This window comes from Lutra lutra, chromosome 4 (assembly GCF_902655055.1).
Source record: "Lutra lutra chromosome 4, mLutLut1.2, whole genome shotgun sequence".
NCBI classification, from domain to species: Eukaryota; Metazoa; Chordata; class Mammalia; order Carnivora; family Mustelidae; genus Lutra; species Lutra lutra.
In genome coordinates, this window is record NC_062281.1 from 158604177 (window position 1) to 158629591 (window position 25415).

Below are 25415 nucleotides of genomic sequence, written 5' to 3' on the forward strand. Positions count from 1 at the left end.
TGGAATACTATATTATACCTTTTGAATATGTATCCTTTCATTCAACAATATGTTGACCATTTTATTGTATATAACAATTGCTTATTTTTTCTTCCAATGTATAATATTCTGTTATACCACAACCAGTTTGACTTGATGTGATAATGTCTGGTTTAGTACTTTTGTATCTGTGTTCATGCAGGAGATTGGCCTATTAACTTCCTTTTTTTGTAATTTCCTTATCAGCCTTTGATTTCAAGGTTATACTAGCCTCATAAAATGACTTGGAGGGAGTTCCCTCTTTTAACATTCTCTGAAATATTTTGTGTAAGAGTACCTAAAATTATTGAGTGAATTTACTCATGAAGCCATCTGGATCTAGAATGTTTTTAAAGAAAGGTTTTTTAATTATGTGTTTAATTTTTAAAATAAATATAGTTCTTTTTTTTTCTTAAAATCTTTTCTCTATATCCCCAGTAGAATGATAAACTATGCTCTATTGCAGTTCACCCTTCTAGAGTAAGCAGTGTATTTTTCTGACCTGTTGATGCTGGGCTTAGGCATATGACTTGCTTTAACCAATGGAATATTAGAATATGTGACTCAAGCAGAGGCTTTAAATATATTTGAGTGGTTTTGTTTAGTGTCTTCTGTCATTTACTATGAAAACTTATTCTCAGGTAGGTGCTGGTCCCAGATTGAAGAAATAACATGGCAAACTAAACCCAATCCAAAAGTTTGGGAGGTAACCCTACCTAATCTCAGCTAACCTAAACAGAGCTTTGTCTGAGTACAGAAAAGCTTTTGGCTTTGTTAAATTTTTCTACTCTTTGTTAATTTTCTGTTTCATTCATTTTTGCTCTTATGTCTACTGTACTTCCTTCTACTTACTTTGTGTTGTACTTCTTTTTCTTCGTTTTTAATTCTTTAGCTAAACCTAGAGCTAAACCTTGATTTAAATCTTTATTCTATGCCTATATATATGCATTTTAAGGCTACACTCTTCCCTCTAAGCACTACTTTAGTTGATTGCACAGGTTCTAAAATATTGTATTTTTATTATTATTCATTTAGTAAAAGAAGTTTCACTTACTCTTTCAAAAAGTATTTTATTGTACATTTGTATGTAAAAATATGCAGATTACGAGTATCAAATTCAATGAACTTGTACAGGTGAACACGTACATGTCACCACTATGTGGGCCTCTCTTTCTTCCCTTGAAATCAGTACATTTTCCATCCTGACTTCAAACAGTGTATTAGTCTTGCTAGTATTTAAATTTTATATAAACAGAATCATAACAGATTTTCTTTTAGATCTGTCTTATCTGGTTTCTTATGCCCAATACTATGTTTCTGAGAATAGTGCATATTTGGCATGTAATTTATTTTTATTACTGTATAGTATAGTTTGTTATGCTAGACTTTTCTTATCCATTCTTTTTTAGTGGGCATTTGTATTTTTTCTAGATTTTAGCCATTAAGAATATGGTGCTCTACACATTCTTGTACATGTTTTTTGATGCACTTATAAGTGTAATTATGTTGGATATTTAATTAAAAGTGGAATTTCTGACTCAGAATATTTGTGAATTCACTTTTATTAGATGCTATCAAACATGCTCTAGAGTGACTGTCTCACAAGCAGGGCATTAGCACCTGAAGTTGAAAATATTTTATTTTCATTATGGTATTTCTTGGTACCCAAACATTGGGGGATTTTCTGGTTGTCTTTCTTTTATTGATTTTTAGCTTAGTCTCATTGTGATCAGAGAATATACTCTAATGACTACGGTCCTTTGAAGTTTTTTGAAAATTGCTTATGGTATATCATGTGATCTAGTTTGGTAAATGTTCCTTGTACACTAGAATAAATAATGTATTTTGCATTTGGTGGATGTTATGTTTTATATACATCAATTAGATCAAATTTGTTAATGAGTATTTTCATATTTTCTATATCCTTACCAATACTTTTTTGTGTTTATTCTATTAGTTATTGAATGGTAAGTTAAATTTCCAACTACAACTGTGGATTTAATTCTCTTTTTACTTCCATAATATTTGTATATATATTCTGAGGCTATACTTTTAAGTGCATTTAATTTTAGGGTTGCTATGTATACCTACCTCTTTAGTTCTCCTTTTCATAAGTGTTAAATGTGTCTCTTTATTTTTGGTTATATTTCTTGCCTTGAAGTCTAGTCTATTTGATATTAGTATGACTATATCAATTTTCTTTTTAGTACTTTGTATCTTTTTTACTATCACCCATTCTGTATTCTTGTATTTAAAATAGCTTCTTATAAACAATGTATAGTCTTTGAAAATCTAGTCTTAATAATCTTATTTTTAAACTATGGCATTTATTTTGTTTCTCATGTAATTATTAACATATTGCAGTTTAGTCTGTCATCTTACAGTTTGTTTTCTTTTTACCCATTTTATTCTTTGTTCATTTGTTTTTTTCTTTTTTGGTCTTAGATTCTTTTTTTACTAATCAAATGTTTATTATTATTGTTGTTGTTATTATTATTGTTATTATTGATGTCTTTACAACTCTACTCCAACTCTTCTCAGTAGTTTCACTGGAATTGTTTCTGTAGCTAAATATTGAATATAGTAAAGATCATATAAATATTATTTAACTATCTCCTCAATCATCCTCAGCATCTGTTCAGATTATGCATTTATCCTATCTTTTCTTTTTTTTTTAATTGAGATATAATCACCATATAATATTATATTAGTTTTGGGTCTAAAATATAATGACTTGATAAATGTATATATTATGAAATTATTACCACAATAAATGTAGCTAATATTCATCATCACATAGAATTACAAAATGTGTGCGCTTGTGTGTGTGTGATGGGAACTTTTAAGATCTACTCTTTTAGAAACTTTCAAATACTCAATACGGTATTGTTTTTTTATTTAAGATTTTATTTATTTATTTGACAGATCACAAGTAGGCAGAGAGACAGGCAGAGAGAGAGAGGATGAAGCAGGCTCCCTGCTGAGCAGAGAGCCTGATGCGGGTCTTGATCCCAGGACCCTGAGATCATGCATGACCTGAGCAGAAGGCAGAGGTTTTAACCCACTGAGTCACCCAGGCACCCCTCAATATGGTATTGTTAACTATAATCACCATGGTGTGCATTACATCCCCAGGACTTATTTATCTTATAACTGGAATTTTGTACTCATTATTATTAATTTTTAGCCTCTTATTTTATTTATTTATTATTCTTTTAGCAGTTACCCTAGAAATTACATTATAGCTTGAATGAGTACTTCTAAAATCTTCAGGGTAATACAAGTTTTGCATAATATTTTAACTCCATTGCCTCCCCTCTCTTTTGCTATTACTTTTCATATATTTTAAGTACATACATAAAATATATATATACATTACATAATTGTATATATTTGTCTATATATGTATTATACTTATGTGCATATGTTATACATATATTATGTATATATGCATATGCATGTGAATGTGTGTGTTTAAACCCTTAATAAGTAAACTTAGCTGTGCATTTATCCTTTATAATATTCATTTCTTCATACATTGACATGTTTCCTCTAGGATCATTTTTCTTTTGTATGAAGAAGCTCCCTTTATTATTTCTTATAGTCTAAATCTTCAGACAGCGAATGTTTTCTTTCTTTCTGAAATGTTCTTAATTTTTGAAGGATATCTTTGGCTATAGAAGTGTAAGTAGTAAGTTTTATTTATTTATGTATTTACTTATTTTTTGTTCAACATTTGAAAGATGCCTTTCCTTTGTCTTCAGCTTCCATTTTTAATTGAGAGGTCAAATCTGAATTTTGTTGTTGGCTCTTTGAAGTTATATGTAATCTTTCTCCAGCTTCTTATTTTTTTCTTTGTCTTTGGTTTCTAGCAGTTGTATCATGATGTGTGTATGTCTGACTTTCTTTGCCTTTATCTTGTTGGGGTGCATGGAACCACTTGAATCTGCGGCTTGATGTCTTTTATAAGTTTTGGAAAATTCTTGGTTATTATTTCTTCAAATATTGCCTTTGTTCATTTTTTCTCATCTTTTTCTGGGCCACTGGTGACATAGATTTATATCTTTTTACCATAGCTTGTGTGAGTCTTATCTCTTTGTGTATTTGCATCTCTTATTTCGGTGTTTTGACATGGATATTTTCTCCTGACAAATCTTCCATTTCACTGTTCCTTTCTTCTTTGGGGTCTCATCTATTATTAAAACCCATCTGTGAAGTTCTTAATTTCCATTATTAACTTCTTTTGATTTCTGGATTTCCACTTGTGTCTTTATCTATGTTCCAGTTCTCTGGTAAATTTTTCTATATTCTATTTTCTCAAAAATATTAGTTGATAACTATTTTAAAGTCTCTGTTGATATTTGAAAATTTGGATATGGTAGTACCCCCCTTGCTGTGGTTTTGTTTTCCATGGTTTCAGTTAACCATGGTCAGTTGTATAGCAATCTGGAAGCAGATGATGCTCCTGACATAATACAGAAGATTAACAGTAGGCTAATACTACATCATAATACCTATGTTATTCACCTAACTTCATCTCCTCACATAGACATTTTTCATCTCACATCATCACAGGAAGGGTGAGTATAGTACAATAAGATATTTTGAGAGAGAGAGAGGCCACATTCATATATCTTTTTTCTATAATATAGTGTTTTAATTGTCCTATTTTATGGTAGTTATTGTTAATTTCTTACTGTACCTAGTTTTTAAATTCAACTTTATCATAGGTATGTATGTATAGGTAGGTATGTATATACTATACTAGTATAGTATATAGGGAGTTTGGTGCTGTCCATGGTTTCAGGCACCCACTGGAAGTCTTGGAACATATTTCCTGTGGATAAGGGGGGACTACTATAAACTCTGAGTCAAATCTCCTTCTTCTTTCTTTTCTTCTTTTCTTTTTTCTTTTCTTTTTTTTTCTTTTTTCCCCTTTCCTTTCCTTTCCTCTCCTTTCTTTTCTTTCTTTCTCCTCTCCTCTTCTCTCTCTCTCTCTCTCTCATTTGTTTCTATTTCTTGACATGTCTGGTAAATCTGGTTGATGCAGGATATTGCATTTGAAAATGTTGATGCTTGGGGTGCCTGGGTGGCTCAGTGGCTTAAAGCCTCTGCCTTCGGCTCAGGGCATGATCCCAGGGTCCTGGGATTGAGCCCCACATCGGGCTCTCTGCTCATCAGGGAGCCTGCTTCTCTCTCTCTCTCTCTCTCTCTCTCTCTCTGCCTGCCTCTCTGCCTACTTGTGATCTCTCTCTGTGTGTCAAATAAATAAATAAATTTGTTTAAAAAATAAATAAAATGTTGATGCTTTTATTGATACAATTTTCTTCTGAAAGGATTCAGTTTTCTTCTGGCAGGCAGATAGCTTTTGGAAAGATTATTTGTATCTAGTCAAGGCTGAATTTCAGTTATATAAATTCAGGTATGTTTGGTTTGCCCTGACTCCAAGGGCATAGCCATTTTGGTATCTCAAATAGTGTGGAGTGTTTACTAAGGTTTTCTTACTTGGTAGGCCCTGAACTCCAAACTGTTTTTCTGCAGTACTGTTATACTGTTAAAATCTTCATGTGGTACTTTAACCTCCTTGATGCTGCTTTTTACTTGGTTTATTAACAATTTTCCCTGTTTATGAGCAGCTTAAAATTTTGCAAGTAACTTGAAGGGAAATTACACACAGAATATTTTTTATCATTTTTTAAATTTATTTTCAGCATAACAGTATTCATTGTTTTTGTACCACACCCAGTGCTCCATGCAGTCCATGCCCTCTCTAATACCCACCACCTGGTTCCCCCAACCTCCCATCCCCCCACCTCTTCAAACCCTTCAGATTGTTTTTCAGAGTCCATAGTCTCTCATTGTTCAACTCCCTTTCCAATTTCCCCCAACTCCCTTCTCCTAACTCCCCATGTCCTCCTACACACAGAATTTTGATCTTATTTTTCTATGATTACTTTAATTTCCAAATGCCTTGGCAGCCCTGAAAGGCAATCTGTATTTTACCAAGCTCATGTTCACCAAATTCAGCAAATGCTATCTTAAAAAGCATTTAAGAGGTATTTTGTATGGCAAGGCCAGTTAAATCACCTACAGTCTTACCATATCACTAGTGTTTTTACATAGCACATATTCCTTTTTTGAGACACATCTCCCTAGGCCCTTTGATGGGAATTGGCAGAATCTTTTTACTTGAATTATGACAATGCAAAATAGAAAAAAAGAAAAGCATAAGCTTTGGAGATATACAAAACCAGAGTTGGGTTCCATTTATTGCATCTCCACAACACAAGCTATATCATCTTTAGAAAGTATGTTAAAAAGTCTGACTTCATTTTTGACATTTGACTGCTAACACCTTTCAAGTCCCTCCACCTTCCATTTTGCCCCATGTCTAGACAAGCTGATAATGAAGCACAGATGGACCATCCTTTAGCACTGGTAGGTATTTCAGCTCACCCAAGCTCTAGTTGTGCACTTGAAACTCCTCACCCTACTCCTAGCCCCCAACCAGCATACAATTCCCAGAAAGCCTCCTTTCCTATTCTCTCAAGCTAATTTCAAACCAATCTGGGAGACTCTTCTGCCCTTGCCAGAAATCCTCATTATGTGAATAATAAACATTTTATTCACTAAGTCACTACTCAATGATGTGGCATCATCATTCTCAACATCCTAACCAAATCAGGGTGAGAGAGTCCATCCCATCTTTGAAGGATGAGCAAATAGAATTGCTTGATCTCTTTTTCTTCATATTGCTTTCCTATGCTATGAAATGAAAATTAAGATTTACCTGTAAGATTTTTTGAAGTATTAGAAATAATGTAAAATACAAAAGTCCTAACCATTTCTTTGGAATTTAGTGTTCTTCATATTATACAGACCATAGACTATTTTCCACTCTATCCCCTAGCCCTTTATTAATTTTTTTCATAATTCTTATTACTACCTCATATTGCACTATACATTTATTTATTTGCTTGTGTGTTACTTGTTCATCTATGTATCCCAACACATAAAATAGCTTGGGGCACATAGACAGAGACCAGTGAATGTTTCTGGAAAGAATAAAGTAATCAATCAGATATGTATAGAATCTAGATTTCCCTTTTTGTTCTTGTCCTCACTTAACTGTTTTACTTTTTCCAAACTCCACCGTCCATGAATCTGGACTTTACTCAGTTATCTCTATTTTTAAAAGTGGACAAATAAAAGATCAGAGATAAGAATTAATCTTCTTAAGGTCAGATAAACCAGGAAGAGATGACACATCTGCTTTCTTCCAGGCCATTCCCACTGAAGCTCCTTCTTTAACCCACCCATAGATAAGCATTCTCCTGTAGGGCTTTCTTTATTTCCAAAATCCACTGAATCATGTTCAATAAAGCAAACACTACTTTTTAGTAGAAGTCAACCTTTTCCTAATTGATTTTTTTCATTTTTCAACAGATTTGTAATTGTCAATTTACTTGCCAAGTTGAAAGCAGCACCTGGGTTTGTCATTCTAACCCTTGGAGTAATTTAACTCTACCTTGTAAGACAGGTCCCTATGCTTGTATTATTCTCTGTTGGCATTGTCTTTTCAATCAATCAGTCATGAAAAATTCATGCCCAAGTTAAAGCCCTAGTGAACTACTCTGAGAAAAATGTGATTATCTTTAAACAAAGGGGAGATCTTAGTGTTCTCTGAAATTCATTGGAGAGAGCAGCCTTTAATAAAGAAACATTTTATCTGCTGTTTGCAATCCACAAGATACTCCTAGTTTTTCCATTTAAAATCGATCTCTTCCAATTCTAAGGTTTCCAAAATTGCTATAAGCTGAAGCTCCATGAATGTGGACACTAATAATTTGAAGTTTGTAAAAGCTCAACCTGAGCCTTATGTAAGTGATGAAAAATGTGTCAGATAAACATAGCAGGGTAATCATGTCAAAATAATTAGGATAATGTTGCATCAACTTTTCAAAACATGTTTATTTCATGTTGCAAATTATAAAATATTTTGATTTGTTTATTGACCATTCCTTAATTGTAGAGAGTGACTGATTCCTTCCTCAAATGGACTAATTATAAACCCTGGCTCCTGAAACTTTGTTTTGGTTCGAGTCCTGACACCGACTGTAAAATGGACCATGGGCCTGGGTATGGCCCTGAGATTAGCTGGAGACTGAACATAGACCTTTATTTTATTAGTGACTCATAAGCAGTTTTCATTGGCCTCAGGGGAACTGGATGAGGGAATTTGCTTGGTTTAGTATAACCCTTTTTCCTGCTGGTAAACAAATTCAAGCACCTGATCTGATATCAGCAAATGACTTTGTCTTTGTCCTAAAGAGCAATACCATAAAGCCATGTTGTAGAACATAGCATAATCCCCACAAACTTTGGGAAAAAGGAAAGTTCTTTCTAAGCAAATTCTTTGTTCTCTCTCTCTCTCTCTCTTTCAATCTTTGTTAGAGTACTGATTTACACTTTGCTATCCATCAAGAAAATTTATTTAAAAAATGTCTTAGGCAAATTGAAAGCATGGATCTTTCTTGTATTCTCTTTTAATTTGAAACATGATTCTAAATGGAAGTAGAGGAGTTTGTTACTTCTTTTTTAACCCAGGTTGTCCAGAACTGAAAAGAGGGACACAGTATGGATTAATACATAGAACTCCAGCTTTTGAGTCAAACAAATCTGATTTTGAATTCTTGTTTTACCACTTGTCAGCACTGTGACTTTGGGCAAATAATTTAATGTCTGTGGCAGTTCTAGTTTCCTCATCTATAAAATGGGAATTTAAAACCTTCCTCACATTGTTGTGATTATTAAATGAGACTTTGCAGGTAAAGTGCACAGTACATAGTAAGTATTTAATAAAAATAGAACCATAGAAACCTTTATCTTGGATCTGAAATATCCCTCAGAAGAGCATTTACTTTAGCTATCTAGTTGAATATTGACACTTCTAACAGGTAAAGTATTACTCTGATTTTATGGATGGATCACCTGAGGTAAAATAACACACTAAAGTTTACAAAGATATTGAGTAGTGGAGGCAAGATTTGAACTCTGGTTTCTTCTTCCCAAGACTGTAATCTTGTCCAAAGTTATCATTTTTTAGATAAGAGAAGGAAACTGCCATTGCCTTATAATGTATCCATGTTTTCACCTCCCATGAACTAGGGCAATTTGTAAAATTCTCAAAGGTAGGAATTGATATTTCCCCCATTCCTTAAAACTGAAGAGTAAAAATCTAGAGAAAAAATGACCAAGAATGTATATTAGTATAACCAAGTTTAAATGGTATTTTAAAATAAGTGGACTTGATATTTAAGGGAGAATGGACTTATATAAAAAATATTGTAGATAATAAAAATAAATAAATAAGCCAGTTTAATACCAGATAGTGTGATTATGAACTACAATATGAAGTAAATGACCATTTTAAAAAATTTTTACTTTCATTTTCATTCCTCTCTTAAAAATTTTTTTCTCAGCTTTACTGAGATACAATTGACATGTAACATTGCTTAATTTAAGATGTACAAGTTGTTGCTTCAATGTATATATTGCAAAATGTTTATCACTATAGTTTTAGCTAACATCTTTATCACATTGTATAATTACCATTTCTTTTTTGTGACGAGGATATTTAATATCTATTTTAGCAACTTTCAAGTATATAATATGGTATTATTAACTGCAGTCACCATGCTATTCCTTAGATCTCCAGAACTTATTTATTTTATTTTATTTTTTTTTAATTTTTATTAATTTTATTTTTTATAAACATATAAAAGTTTATATGAACTATACAAGAACTATACAAGTTCTAGCAGTTTTGGAGTGGAGTCTTTTGGGTTTTCCACATATAGTACCATATCATCTGCGAAGAGTGAGAGTTTGACTTCTTCTTTGCCAATTTGGATGCCTTTAATTTCCTTTTGTTGTCTGATTGCTGAGGCTAGGACTTCTAGTACTATGTTGAATAGCAGTGGTGATAACGGACATCCCTGCCATGTTCCTGACCTTAGTGGAAAAGCTTTCAGTTTTTCTCCATTGAGAATGATATTTGCGGTGGGTTTTTCATAGATGGCTTTGATAATATTGAGGTATGTGCCCTCTATCCCTACACTTTGAAGAGTTTTGATCAGGAAGGGATGCTGTACTTTGTCAAATGCTTTTTCAGCATCTATGGAGAATATCATATGGTTCTTGTTCTTTCTTTTATTAATGTCTTGTATCACATTGATTGATTTGCGGATGTAGAACCAGCCTTGCAGCCCTGGAATAAATCCCACTTGGTCGTGGTGAATAATCCTTTTAATGTACTGTTGAATCCTATTGGCTAGTATTTTGGCGAGAATTTTTGCATCTGTGTTCATCAAGGATATTGGTCTGTAGTTCTCTTTTTTGATGGGATCCTTGTCTGGTTTTGGGATCAAGGTGATGCTGGCCTCATAAAATGAGTTTGGAAGTTTTCCTTCCATTTCTATTTTTTGGAACAGTTTCAGGAGAATAGGAATTAGTTCTTCTTTAAATGTTTGGTAGAATCCTCCGGGAAGCCATCTGGCCCCGGGCTTTTGTTTGTTTGGAGATTTTTGATGACTGTTTCAATCTCCTTACTGCTTATGGGTCTGTTGAGGCTTTCTATATCTTCCTGGTTCCGTTGTGGTAGTTTATATGTCTCTAGGAATGCATCCATTTCTTCCAGATTTTCAAATTTGTTGGCGTAGAGTTGCTCATAGTATGTTCTTATAATTGTCTGTATTTCTTTGGTGTTCGTTATGATCTCTCCTCTTTCATTCATGATTTTATTTATTTGGGTCCTCTCTCTTTTCTTTTTGAGAAGTCTGGCCAGGGGTTTATCAATCTTATTAATTCTTTCAAAGAACCAACTCCTAGTTTTGTTGATTTGTTCTATTGTTTTTTTGGTTTCTATTTCATTGATTTCTGCTCTGATCTTTATGATTTCTCTTCTCCTGCTGGGTTTAGGGTTTCTTTCTTGTTCTTTCTCCAGCTCCTTTAGGTGTAGGGTTAGGTTGTGTACCTGAGACCTTTCTTGTTTCTTGAGAAAGGCTTGTACCGCTATATATTTTCCTCTCAGGACTGCCTTTGTTGTGTCCCACAGATTTTGAACCGTTGTGTTTTCATTATCATTTGTTTCCATGAATTTTTTCAATTCTTCTTTAATTTCCTGGTTGACCCATTCATTCTTTAGAAGGATGCTGTTTAGTCTCCATGTATTTGGGTTCTTTCCAAATTTCCTCTTGTGATTGAGTTCTAGCTTCAGAGCATTGTGGTCTGAAAATATGCAGGGAATGATTCCAATCTTTTGATAACGGTTGAGACCTGATTTAGGACCAAGAATGTGATCTATTCTGGAGAACGTTCCATGTGCACTAGAGAAGAATGTGTATTCTGTTGCTTTGGGATGAAATGTTCTGAATATATCTGTGATGTCCATCTGGTCCAGTGTGTCATTTAAGGCCTTTATTTCCTTGTTGATCTTTTGCTTGGATGATCTGTCCATTTCAGTGAGGGGAGTATTAAAGTCCCCTACTATTATTGTATTATTGTCGATATGTTTCTTTGATTTTGTTATTCATTGGTTTATATAGTTGGCTGCTCCCACGTTAGGGGCATAGATATTTAAAATTGTTAGATCTTCTTGTTGGATAGTTCCTTTGAGTATGATATAGTGTCCTTCCTCATCTTATTGTAGTCTTTGGCTTAAAATCTAATTGATCTGATATAAGGATTGCCACTCCTGCTTTCTTCTGATGTCCATTAGCATGGTAAATTCTTTTCCACCCCCTCACTTTAAACCTGGAGGTGTCTTCGGGTTTAAGATGAGTTTCTTGTAGGCAACATATGGATGGGTTTTGTTTTTTTTTTTTATCCATTCTGATACCCTGTGTCTTTTGATTGGGGCATTTAGCCCATTAACATTCAGGGTAAGTATTGAGAGATATGAATTTAGTGCCATTGTATTGCCTGTAAGGTGACTGTTATTGTATATTGTCTCTGTTCCTTTCTGATCTACTATTTTTAGGGTCTCTCTTTGCTTAGAGGACCCCTTTCAATATTTCCTGTAGAGCTGGTTTGGTGTTTGCAAATTCTTTCAGTTTTTGTTTGTCCTGGAAGCTTTTAATCTCTCCTTCTATTTTCAATGATAGCCTAGCTGGATATAGTATTCTTGGCTGCATGTTTTTCTCGTTTAGTACTCTGAATATATCATGCCAGCTCTTTCTGGCCTGCCAGGTCTCTGTGGATAAGTCTGCTGCTAATCGAATATTTTTACCATTGTACTTTACAGACTTCTTTTCCCGGGCTGCTTTCAGGATCTTCTCTTTGTCACTAAGACTTGTCAATTTTACTATTAGGTGACGGGGTGTGGACCTATTCTTATTGATCTTGAGGGGGGTTCTCTGAACCTCCTGGATTTTGATGCTTGTTCCCTTTGCCATATTGGGGAAATTCTCTCCAATATTTCTCTCCAATATACCTTCTGCTCCCCTCTCTGTTTCCTCTTCTTCTGGAATCCCAATTATTCTAATGTTGTTTCGTCTTATGGTGTCACTTATCTCTCAAATTCTCCCCTCGTGATCCAGTAGCTGTTTGTCCCTCTTTTGCTCAGCTTCTTTATTCTCTGTCATTTGGTCTTCTATATCACTAATTCTTTCTTCTGCCTCATTTATCCTAGCCGTCAGAGCCTCCATTTTTGATTGCACCTCATTAATAGCTTTTTTGATTTCAACTTGGTTAGATTTTAGTTCTTTTATTTCTCCAGAAAGGGTTTTTATATCTCCCGAGAGGGTTTCTCTAATATCTTCCATGCCTTTTTCGAGCCCAGCTAGAACCTTGAGAATCGTCATTCTGAACTCTGGATCTGACATATTACCAATGTCTGTATTGATTAGGTCTCCCCTTGGTACTGCCTCTTGTTCTTTTTTTTTGTGGTGAATTTTTCCGCCTTGTCATTTTGTCCAGATAAGAGTATATGAAGGAGCAAGTAAAATACTAAAAGGGTGGCAACAACCCCAGGAAAATATGCTTTAGCCAAATCAGAAGAGATCCCAAGTCGTGGGGAGGGAGAAAGGGGATAAAAAGAGGTTCAGAAAGAAAGAAAAAAAAATTAAAAAAAGAAAACCAATAAAGAAAAAGTATAAAAAGGAAAAAAAAATATATATATATTAGATAAACTAGTTAAAAAATGTTAAAAAAGAAAAGGGTAAAAGATAAAAAAAATTAGCAGAAGAAGAAAAAAAAATTGAAAAAGAAAAGAAAAAAAAATTAATTTAACTGCAAGGCTAAAGAATCATGGGGAGAAAGCTTGAGTTCCGTGCTTTGCTTTCTCCTCCTCTGGAATTCCGCCGCTCTCCTTGGTATTGAAACTACTCTCCTTGGTAGGTGAACTTGGTCCTCGCTGGGTTTCTTGCTGATCTTCTGGGGGAGGGGCCTGTTGTAGTGATTCTCAAGCGTCTTTGCCCCAGGCGGAGTTGTACTGCCCTTACCCGGGGCCGGGCTGAGTAATCCGCTCGGGTTTGCTTTTGGGAGCTTTTGTTCCCTGAGCGCTTTCCTTAGAGTTCTGGAGGGCGGGAATGAAGATGGTGGCCTCCCGGTCTCTGGCCCAGAGGAGCCCAGAGCCTGCGGCCCCACTCCTCAGTGCGCCCCCAGAGAACAGCGCCCAATGACTCCCGCCACCCTGGCCTCCAGCCGCGCTCCGAGCTGACTGAGCCTGCGACCGGTTCAAGGTAACCCCGAGCTGAGAGTCACTCCTTGGCTCTGTCTCCATAGCTGGCTTCCCCGTTCTAATACCTGTGAGCTCTGCGACACTCAGCCACCCCTGATCCTTCTGTGACCCTGTGGGACCTGAGGCCATGCTGACCCCGCCTGGGCTTCACCCCGGTTAAGCCTCTGGAGCAATGTCCCTCAGCGGAACAGACTTTTAAAAGTCCCGATTTGGGGCGCCTGGGTGGCTCAGTGGGTTGAGCGGCTGCCTTCGGCTCAGGTCATGATCTCAGGGTCCTGGAATCGAGTCCCGCATCGGGCTCTCTGCTCAGCGGGGAGCCTGCTTCCCTCTCTCTCTCTCTGCCTGCCTCTCTGTCTACTTGTGATCTCTCTCTGACAAATAAATAAATAAAATCTTAAAAAAAGAAAAAAACATTTTAAAAGTCCCGATTTTTTGCTCCGTTGCTCCGCCGCTCGCCGGGAGCCGGCCCCTCCCCCCGTGGTCTATCTTCCCGTCGCTTTGGATTCACTTCTCCGCCAGTCCTACCTTGCAGAAAGTGGTTGATTTTCTGTTTTTAGAGTTGCTGTTCGTCTTCTCTTCGATCTCCCGTTGGATTTGTAGGTGTTTGTAATCTTTAGATAAGCTATCTAGCTGATCTCCCGCTACCTGAAGTAGTCTCAGCCTGCTACTTCTCTGCCATCTTGACTCCTCCCCCCCTCCAGAACTTATTTATCTTATAGCTGGAAGTTTATACTTTGACCAACATTTCTCCTTTCCTTCCCATATCTCAGCCCTTTGTAAATAGCATTCTCATCACTGGCTTCTAAGAGTTGGGCTTCTTTATATTCCACATGTAAGTGATTTCTTTCCTTTCTCTTTGATATTTCCTTTTTTTGGCTCTCTTTTTTTGCTTTTCTGTTTTTCCCCCCATAGTTTTGATCACTGAAGCATGACACAGTGTATTATTTGGCTATTGTTAAATTACAAAACACTCCAAAATTCAGTGGCTTAAAACAATAAGCATTTATTACTACTCAAGAGTCCATAGGTCACATATGTGGTTTTTCTGTATTGGTGGTCAACTCTGGATCTGGTAGATAATCTGCTGAGTTTGGTTGGATTCTCTCATATGTTTCCAAATCAGCTGGCTGTAGGCTGTTCTAGCTCCAGCTAGAACAAATGTTCTCTATTCATTGTGGTCTCTCATCCTCTGTAAGCCTACCCTGAACCTGATCAACTATTAGTGGTAGGATTTCAAGAGAGAATATGGAACCACACAAGACTTTCTGAGGTCTTGGCTCAGAACTGGTATATTATCACTTCCACCAATTCCTATTGGCCAAAGCCAATTACAAGGTCAATCCAGACTTAAGAGGCCCACCTTTTGATAGAACAAGCAGAAAATCATAGTACAGGGATGGATACAGGGTAAAAAGATTGTGAAAAAATTTTGCAGTCAATCTACCCCATTTGTAAGAAAATAGACAAGCATTAAATATCTCATCAAGGGACGCCTGGGTGGCTCAGTCGGTTAAGCAGCTGCCTTCGGCTCAGGTCATGATCCCAGCGTCCTGGGATCGAGTCCCACATCGGGCTCCTTGCTTGGCAGGGAGCCTGCTTCTCCCTCTGCCTCTGCCTGCCATTCTGTCCACCTGTGCTCGCTCTCTCTCACTCTCTCTCTGACAAATAAATAAAATCTTAAAAAAAAAATATCTCATCAAAGTTCCAGTAGTTTGGGGGTGGAGTCTTTTGGGTTTTACATATAAAGAATCATGTCATCTGCGAAGAGAGAGAGTTTGACTTCTTCATTGCCAATTTGGATACCTTTTATTTCTATTTGTTGTATGATTGCTGTTGCTAGGACTTCTAATACTATGTTGAACAAGAGTGGTGAGAGTGGGCATCCTTGTCATGTTCCTGATCTCAGCGGGAAGGCTTCGAGCTTTTTCCCATTGAGGATGATATTTGCTGTGGGTCTTTCATAGATAGATTTTATGAGGTTCAGGAATGTTCCTCTATCCCTATACTTTGAAGCGTTTTAATCAGGAACGGATGCTGGATTTTGTCAAATGCTTTTTCTGCATCAATTGAGAGGACCATCTGGTTCTTCTCTCTTCTCTTATTAATTTGTTCTATCACATTGATTGATTTGCGAATGTTGAACCATCCTTGTAGCCCGGAATGAATCCCACCTGGTCATGGTGGATAATCTTTTTAATGTGCTGTTGGATCCTGTTTGCTAGGATCTTATTGAGAATCTTAGTATCCATATTCATCAGTGATATTGGTCTGAAATTCTCCCTTTTGGTAGGGTCTTTGCCTGGTTTTGGGATCAAGGTAATGCTGGCTTCATAGAAAGAGTCTGCAAGTTTTCCTTCTGCTTCAATTTTTTGAAACAGCTTCAGGAGAATAGGTGTTATTTCTTCTTTGAAAGTTTGGTAGAATTCCCCCAGGGAATCCATCAGGTCCTGGGCTCTTGTTTTTTGGGAGGTTTTTGATCACTGCTTCAATCTCGTTGCTAGATATTGGTCTATTCAGGTTGTCAATTTCTTCCTGGCTCAATTTTGGGAGTTTATAGTTTTCCAGGAATGCATCCATTTCATCTAGGTTGCTTAGCTTATTGGCATATAACTGTTGATAATAATTTCTGATGATTGTTTCTACTTCCTTGGTGTTAGTTGTGATCTCTCCCTTTTCATTCATAATTTTATGAATTTGGGCTTTCTCTCTTTTCTTTTGGATTAGTATGGCCAATGGTTTATCAATCTTATTGATTCTTTCAAAAAACCAGTTTCTAGTTTCATTGATACGTTCTACTGTATCTCTGGTTTCTACCTCATTGATCTCTGCTATAATGTTGATTATTTCCCTCATACAGCAATTCAGTAACGTGGCAGGATACAAAGTCAATGTACAGAAATCAGTGGTTAGGGCACCTGGGTGGCTCAGTGGGTTAAGCTGCTGCCTTCAGCTCAGGTCATGATCTCAGGGTCCTGGGATCGAGTCCCACATCGGGCTCTCTGCTCAGCAGGAAGCCTGCTTCCCTCTCTCTCTCTCTCTCTCTGCCTGCCTCTCCATCTACTTGTGATCTCTCTCTGTCAAATAAATAAATAAAATCTTTAAAAAAAAGAAATCAGTGGTTATCTTATACACTAAAAATGAAAATACAGAAAGGGAAATTAGAGAATCGATTCCATTTACTATAGCACCAAGAACCATAAGATACCGGGGAATAAACCTAACCAAAGAGGTAAAGGATCTGTACTTGAGGAACTACAGAACACTCATGAAAGAAACTGAAGAAGACACAAAAAGATGGAAGACCATTCCATGCTCTTGAATCGGAAGAATAAACACTGTTAAAATGTCTATACTGCCTAGAGCAATCTATACTTTTAATGCCATTCCGATCAAAATTCCACAGGTATTTTTCAAAGAGCTGGAGCAAATAATCCAGAAATTTGTATGGAAACAGAGGAGACCCCAAAACGCTAAGGAAATGTTGAAAAACAAAAATAAAACTGGGGGCATCACATTACCTGATTTCAAGCTTTACTACAAAGCTGTGATCACCAAGACAGCATGGTACTGGCATAAAAACAGACACATAGACCAGTGGAACAGACTAGACAGCCCAGATATGGACCCACAACTCTATGGTCAAATAATCTTCGACAAAACAGGAAAAAAATATACAGTGGAAAAAAGACAGTCTCTTCAATAAATGGTGCTGGGAAAACTGGACAGCTATATGTAGAAGAATGAAACTCGACCACTCTCTTACACCATACACAAAGATAAACTCAAAATGGATAAAAGACCTCAATGTGAGACAGGAATCCATCAGAATCCTAGAGGAGAACATAGGCAGTAACCTCTTCGACATCAGCCACAGCAACTTCTTTCAAGATATGTCTCCAAAGGCAAAGGAAACAAAAGCGAAAATAAACTTTTGGGACTTCATCAATATCAAAAGCTTCTGCACAGCAAAGGAAACAGTCAACAAAACAAAGAGGCAACCCATGGAATTGGAGAAGATATTTGCAAATGACAGTACAGGCAAAAGGTTGATATCCAGGATCTATAAAGAACTCAAACTCAACACACACAAAACAGACAATCATATCAAAAAATGGGCAGAGAATATGAACAGGCACTTCTCCGATGAAGACATACAAATGGCCATCAGACACATGAACAAATGTTCATCATCACTAGCCATCAGGGAGATTCAAATTAAAACCACATTGAGATACCACCTTACACCAGTTAAAATGGCCAAAATTAGCAAGACAGGAAACAACATGTGTTGGAGGGGATGTGGAGAAACGGGAACCCTCTTACACTGCTGCTGGGAATGCAAGTTGGTGGAAATGCAAACGCCACTTTGGAGAACAGTGTGGAGATTCCTCAAGAAATTAAAAATATAGTTTCCCTATGACCCTGTAATTGTACTACTGGGTATTTACCCGAAAGATACAGATGTAGTGAAAAGAAGGGCCATCTGTACCCTAGTGTTTATAGCAGCAATGGCCACGGTCGCCAAACTGTGGAAAGAACCAAGATGCCCTTCAACAGACGAATGGATAAGGCCGATGTGGTCCATATACACTATGGAGTATTATGCCTCCATCAGGAAGGATGAATACCCAACTTTTGTAGCAACATGGACGGGACTGGAATAGATTATGCTGAGTGAAATAAGTCAAGCAGAGAGAGTCAATTATCATATGGTTTCACTTATTTGTGGAGCATAACAAATAGCATGGAGGACAAGGGGAGTTAGAGAGGAGAAGGGAGTTGGGGGAAATTGGAAGGGGAGGTGAACAATGAGGAGGAAGAATTTTTTTTTTAAAGATTTTATTCATTTGTCAGAGAGAGAAGAGTACACACAAGCAGGCAGAGAGGCAGGCAGAGAGAGAGGAGGAAGCAGGCTCCCTGCCGAGCAAGGAGCCCGATGTGGGACTCGATCCCAGGACCCCAGGATCATGACCTGAGCCGAAGGCAGTGGCTTAACCCACTGAGCCACCCAGGCGTCCCAGGAGGAGAATTTTTTAATGTGCAACCAGTAAGCCATTTCTTTATTACCTCTATCAGACTGCACTATCTGTGTGAAGATTTTGACAGTTTCCAGTTAATAAAAAACAGGTGCAGCTGATTAACAAAATTTGTTGGTTCCTTGTGCCTCCTCAACATCATCTTATGATAGATAAGCATTCATTTTTCACATAGTGATTATCTGTATGCCAGACTCCATGCTTTTGATAGATTAGATCCCGGACTTCCTGGCCACCTTTCAGGAACTTGGGTGGTAACCTGTAGATTCTTTGTGGGCAGGAGGCTTAACTTAATCATATATATATACCCACACACATATATATGTAGATGAATATACGTGTATGTACATATGTATATGCATGTACAAATACATACGCACATGTGCATAGTATTTTATTGTTTCTCAATCATATTGTCTTGGCAATTATATTTAACTCCAACAACTCTTATCAGCTAGGTATGAGTTTCCTCTTTGTAAATGAGACAGACAAGGCTCAGAAACATAATAAAACATGGTCAAAGTTATACAGGGCCTAGTAGGTCTGGAACTCCCAACATTTTTTTGCACAATGCTGGAAATCAGATTTGGCTCAGGGTAAACAATATAAAAATAGGGAATATGAAGGAAAGTAGCTGACTGGTTGAAAAAATAAAGACTATATTTTATTCCCAACTCAGTGCCATATTACCTATCTAACATTTGATATATTGTGACACCTCAGCAAATTCAACCTAAACTCCTGTGCAGTTCAACCCAAGTCACAATAACCTGGCTACATGAGGGTGCATGGACTGGAACACAGGCATACTCCAAGCAGCTTTCTCCCATTGTATCTCTGGATATTATCTCTGGATATTATCTCCGGGTAATATCTCTGGATATTATCAGAATAGGTTAGTAACAAGTGGTTTTCTCAAAAGAAATTACTGACATCACTCATGTGTAAACTACTTGTGCCTAACTTAAAGATTCCAATTCATTTTTAAATTTAGATATAAATATAGTAGAATAAAAGTAAGACAAATGATTCACAAAGGACTAAAAAGAGAAGGAAAGCATAACGAAAGATTTCATGGAATTTTTGTGAAATACGGCATTTTAAAAAATGTGAGAAAGTGTGAACAAAATGAATTTGAAAGAAGATAACCAATTAGAGACAAAAAAAGTTCACAGGTGTGATGCCATAAAAAATAATAAAAGGAGAACATTAATTAGAGATTTGCCCTAATATAGTTGAAACATATCATAAAACTACAATTATCAAAACAATGACTGTTTGTCACTAGAATAAACACACGAGTCAGTGAAACAGAAATGGAAGTCCAGACATAAACCCAAGCATATGAAAGTTTATTATACAAAAAAGAGACATTTGAAATTAAGAAGGAAAAGTGGTAACTTATTCAGTAAGATGTTAGAAGAACTTGTTAACCATCTGGAAAAAAAAATGTGATGTTTCTTTGTATTTTACACTACAATTTCTAATGAATTAAAGGTATTTAAAGTGTTTGAACTTTTAAATTTGGGAAATTTTCTATTACACATAAAATAATATAAAAAGACTCAAAGATCCACCAGTAAGATTAAGCAGATATGAACATTTGTCATTCTTTAGATTTTGCTTTATTTTATTTATTTTGATAAATATAACATTATAAGTACAGTTAAACACCTATCTTTCCCCTCTTCCTTTCTCCCCAAAACAACAATAGGCATGAAATTAATGGGTATTATTTTCAGGTATGATTTTGTACCTTTATATGCATATATGACATTAAAATATACTATTGTTTTGTGTTATAATTTTGCCTTTGTCACTAAACAGTTCTTGGCATTTGTTTGTGTTGATGAATGTCACTCCAGTTCATTCATTTTTAAATGCTGAACAGTTGTCTGCTATATTAATGAACCACAATTTATCCATTCTAATTCTGAGTTAAGTGCTTTTAGCTGCTTGTTTTGCTAATATTAATGAATAATGCTACAGTGAATATCCTTGCCTGTATCTCCTTATGCAATGTGCAAAATATGTCTTAGTAGAACATTCAGAAGTGGAATTGCTGGATTGTACATAATAGTCCTCTTCTTTTTCTTATTGTCAAGTTCTTCTCTAACAAAGCTATCTATCCTATTTTATATCCTCACCAGCAAGGTTAAAAATCACTATTTTATACATAATTACCAATACTTGGTATTTTTGAATTTACTAAATTTGCTGATGGTTAAGAAATGTATTTAATCATTTTCTTAATTTTATTTCCTTGATTACCATTGGGGTTATAATCTTTTCATATATTTATAGACATTTCATTTCTTCTTCTGTATTTTGTCTGATTGTATCTTGGGCCTATTTTCTTTTTCTTTTCTTTTTTATTAACATATAATGTATTATTTGCTTCAGGGGTAGAGTTCTATGAATCACCAGTTTTACAAAATTCAAAGCACACACCATAGCATGTACCGTCCCCGATGTCCATAAGCCAGACACCCTATCCCTATCCCCCCACCCTCAGCAACTCTCAGTTTTTTCCTGAGGTTAAGAGTCTCTTATGGTTTGTCTCCCTCCCTGGTCCCATCTTGTTTCATTTTTTTCCCTCCCTACACCCCATGAACCCCCATACTGCCTCTCAAATTCCTCATACCAGAAAGATTATATGATAATTGTCTTTCTCTGGTTGACTTATTTTGCTTAGCATAATACCATCTATTTCCATCCATGTTGTTCCAAATGTCAAGATTTCTGTTTTTGATGGATGTGTGGTATTCCATTGTATATATGTAACCACTTCTTCTTTATCCATTCATCTGTTGATGGACATCTAGGTTCTTTCCATAATTTGGCTATTGTGAACATTGCTGCTATAAACATTGCTATCATGCCCCTTCGGATCTCTACATTTGTATCTTTAGGATAAATACCCAGTAGTGCGAGTGCTGGGTCATAGAATAGCTCTATTTTCAACTGTTTACCAGAGTGGCTGCACCAGCTTGCATTCCCACCAACAGTGTAGGAGGGTTCCCCTTTCTCCACATCCTCATGAACATCTGTCGTTTCTTGACTTGTTAATTTTAGCCATTCTGACTGGTGTGAAGTGCTATCTTATTGTGGTTTTGATTTGTATTTCCCTGATGGTGAGCAATGTGTCTGTTGGCCAGTTGGATGTCTTCTTGCCGAAATATCTGTTCCTGTCTTCTGCTCATTTCTTGATTGGATTATTTGTTCTTTGGGTGTTGTTTGATAAGTTCTTTGTAGATTTTGAACACTAGTCCTTTATCTAATATGTCATTAACAAATATCTTCTCCCATTCTGTCAGTCATCTTTTGGTTTTGTTAACTGTTTCCTTTTCTGTGCAAAAGTTTCTGATCTTGATGAAGTCCCAATAGTTCATTTTTGCCCTTGCTTCCCTTGCCTGTTACGATATTTCTAGGAAGAAGTTCCTACGGGTCAGGTCGAAGAAGTGGCTGCCTGTGTTCTCCTCAAAGATTCTGATAGATTCCTGTGTCACATTGAGGTCCTTCATCCATTTTGAGTAGTCTCTTTCTGTGTTTGTTGTAAGGAAATGGTCCAGTTTCATTCTTCTACATGTGGTTGTCCAATATTCCCAATATTGTTGGGAAGAGACTGTATTTTTTCCATTGGACGTTCTTTCCTTCTTTGTGAAAGATTAGTTGACCATAGAGTTGAGAAACAGACCATAGAGTCTGTTTCTGGGCTCTCTATTCTGTTCCAGTGATATGTGTGTCTGTTTTTGTGCTAGTACCTTACTGTTTTGATGATTATAGCTTTGTAATAGAACTTGAAGTCTGGAATTGTGGTGCCACCAGCTTTGGTTCTCGTTTTCAACATTCCTCTGGCTACTTGGGGTCTTTTCTGGTTCCATATAAATTTTTTAGGATTATTTGTTCCATTTCTTTGAAAAAATTGATGGTATTTTGATAGGAATTGCATTAAATGTGTAGATGGCTTTAGGTAGCATATATATTTTCACAATATTTGTTCTTCCAATCCATGAGCATGGAACATTTTTCCATTTCTTTGTGTCTAACTTAATTTCTTTCATGAGTATGTTTTAGTTTTCTGAGTACAGATTCTTTGCCTCTTTGGTTAGGTTTATTCCTAGGTATCTTATTGTTTTGGGTGTGATTGTAAATGGGATCAACTCCTTAATTTCTCTTTGTTGTGTCTTTCTGTTGGTGTATAGAAATGCAACTGATTTCTGTGCATTGATTTCATATGCTGACACTTAACTGAATTCCTGTATGAGTTCTAGCAGTTTTGGAGTGGAGTCTTTTGGGTTTTCCACATAAAATATCATATCATCTGCAAAGAGTGAGAGTTTGACTTCTTTGCCAATTCAGATGCCTTTAATTTCTTTTTGTTGTCTGTTTTCTGAGGCTAGGACTTCTAGTACTATGTTGAATAGCAGTGGTGATAGTGGATAGCCCTCCCATGTTCCTGAACATAGGGGAAAAGCTCTCAGTTTTTTCCCATTGACAATGATATTCTTAGTGGGTTTTTTATAGATGACTTTTGTGATATTGAGGTATGTACCCTCTACCCCTACACTGTGAGTTGTTTTGATCAAGAAAGGATACTGTAGGGGCACCTGGGTGGCTCAGTGAGTTAAAACCTCTGCCTTAGGCTCAGGTAATGATCTCAGGGTCCTGGGATCAAGCCCCACATCAGGCTATCTGCTCCACAAGCAAGGAGCCTGCTTCTCCATCTCTCTTTGCCTGCCTCTCTGCCTACTGATCTTTCTCTATCAAATAAATGAATAAAATCTTTAAAAAAAAGCTTTTGATCTTGATAAAATCCCAATAGTTCATTTTTGCCCTTGCTTCCCTTGCCTTTGGTGATGTTCCTAGGAAGATGTTGCTGCGGCTGAAGTCGAAGAGGTTGCTGCCTGTGTTCTCCTCAAGGATTTTGATGGATTCCTTTCTCATATTGAGATCCTTCATCCATTTTGAGTCTATTTTCGTGTGTGGTGTAAGGAAATGATCCAATTTCATTTTTCTGCATGTGGCTGTCCAATTTTCCCAACACCATTTATTGAAGAGGCTGTCTTTTTTCCATTGGACATTCTTTCCTGCAAAAGCTTTTGCACAGCAAAGGAAACAGTGAACAAAACCAAAAGACAACTGACAGAATGGGAGAAGATATTTGCAAATGACATATCAGATAAAGGGCTAGTGTCCAAAATCTATAAAGAACTTAGCAAACTCAACACCCAAAGAACAAATAATCCAATCAAGAAATGGGCAGAGGACATGAACAGACATTTCTGCAAAGAAGACATCCAGATGGCCAACAGACACATGAAAAAGTGCTCCACATCACTCGGCATCAGGGAAATACAAATCAAAACCACAATGAGATATCACCTCACACCAGTCAGAATGGCTAAAATTAACAAGTCAGGAAATGACAGATGCTGGCGAGGATGTGGAGAAAAGGGAACCCTCCTACACTGTTGGTGGGAATGCAAGCTGGTGCAACCACTCTGGAAAACAGCATGGAGTTTCCTCAAAATGTTGAAAATAGAACTACCCTATGACCCAGCAATTGCACTAATGGGTATTTACCCTAAAGATACAAACGTAGTGATCCGAAGGGGCACGTGCACCTGAATGTTTATAGCAGCAATGTCTACAATAGCCAAACTATGGAAAGAACCTAGATGTCCATCAACAGACGAATGGATAAAGAAGATGTGGTATATATACACAATGGAATACTATGCAGCCATCAAAAGAAATGAAATCTTGCCATTTGCGACGACGAAGATGGAACTAGAGGGTATCATGCTTAGCGAAATAAGTCAATCGGAGAAAGACAACTATCATATGATCTCCCTGATATGAGGGAGAGGAGATGCAACATGGGGGGTTGAGGGGGTAGGAGAAGAATAAATGTAACAAGATGGGATTGGGAGGGAGACAAACCATAAGTGACTCTTAATCTCACAAAACAAAGGAGGGTTGATGGGGGGAGGGGGGTTGGGAGAGGGGGGGTGGGGTTATGGATATTGGGGAGGGTATGTGCTATGGTGAGTGCTGTGAAGTGTGTAAACCTGGCGATTCACAGACCTGTACCCCTGGTGATAAAAATATATGTTTATAAAAAATAAAATTAAAAAAAAAAAAAAGAAAAAAAAATCTTAAAAAAAAGAAAGGATACTGTACTTTGTCAAATGATTTTTCTGCATTTATTAAGAGTCTCATATGATTCTTGTTCTTTCTTTTATTAATATATTGTATCACATTGATTGATTTGTGGATCTTGAAACAACCTTGCAGGCCTAGAATAAATCCCCTTGGTCATGGTGAATAAACCTTTAAATGTACCATTGGATCCCATTGGCTAGTATTTCGGTGAGAATTTTCTCATCTGTCTTCATCAAGGATATTGGTCTGTAATTCTCTTTTTTGATAGGGTCTTTGTCTGGTTTTGGGATCAAGGTAATGCTGGCCTCATAAAATGAGTTTGCCAGTTTTCCTTCCATTGCTGTTTTTTGGAACAGTTTCAGGAGACTAGGTATGAATTCTTCTTTAAATGTTTAGTAGAATTCCCCTGGGAAGCCCTCTGTCCCTGGGCTCTTGCTTGTTGGGAGATTTTT

The 25415-nt window shown here is 36.6% G+C and overlaps 1 protein-coding gene across 4 annotated transcripts in view; it reads left to right on the forward strand.

Annotated features, from left to right (window-relative positions):
- Positions 1–25415, forward strand: part of LOC125096937 (BEN domain-containing protein 5) — a 1594254-nt gene that overhangs the window by 804783 nt on the left and 764056 nt on the right. Inside the window, exon 1 of one of the 4 annotated variants that reach the window (XM_047724119.1) lies at positions 13746–13760. The exons of the other annotated variants lie outside the window; for them this stretch is intronic. The gene's annotated coding sequence lies outside the window, so the exon portion shown is untranslated. Of the gene's footprint in view, positions 1–13745; positions 13761–25415 lie in introns of those variants that run through there. 4 annotated transcript variants of the gene reach the window in all.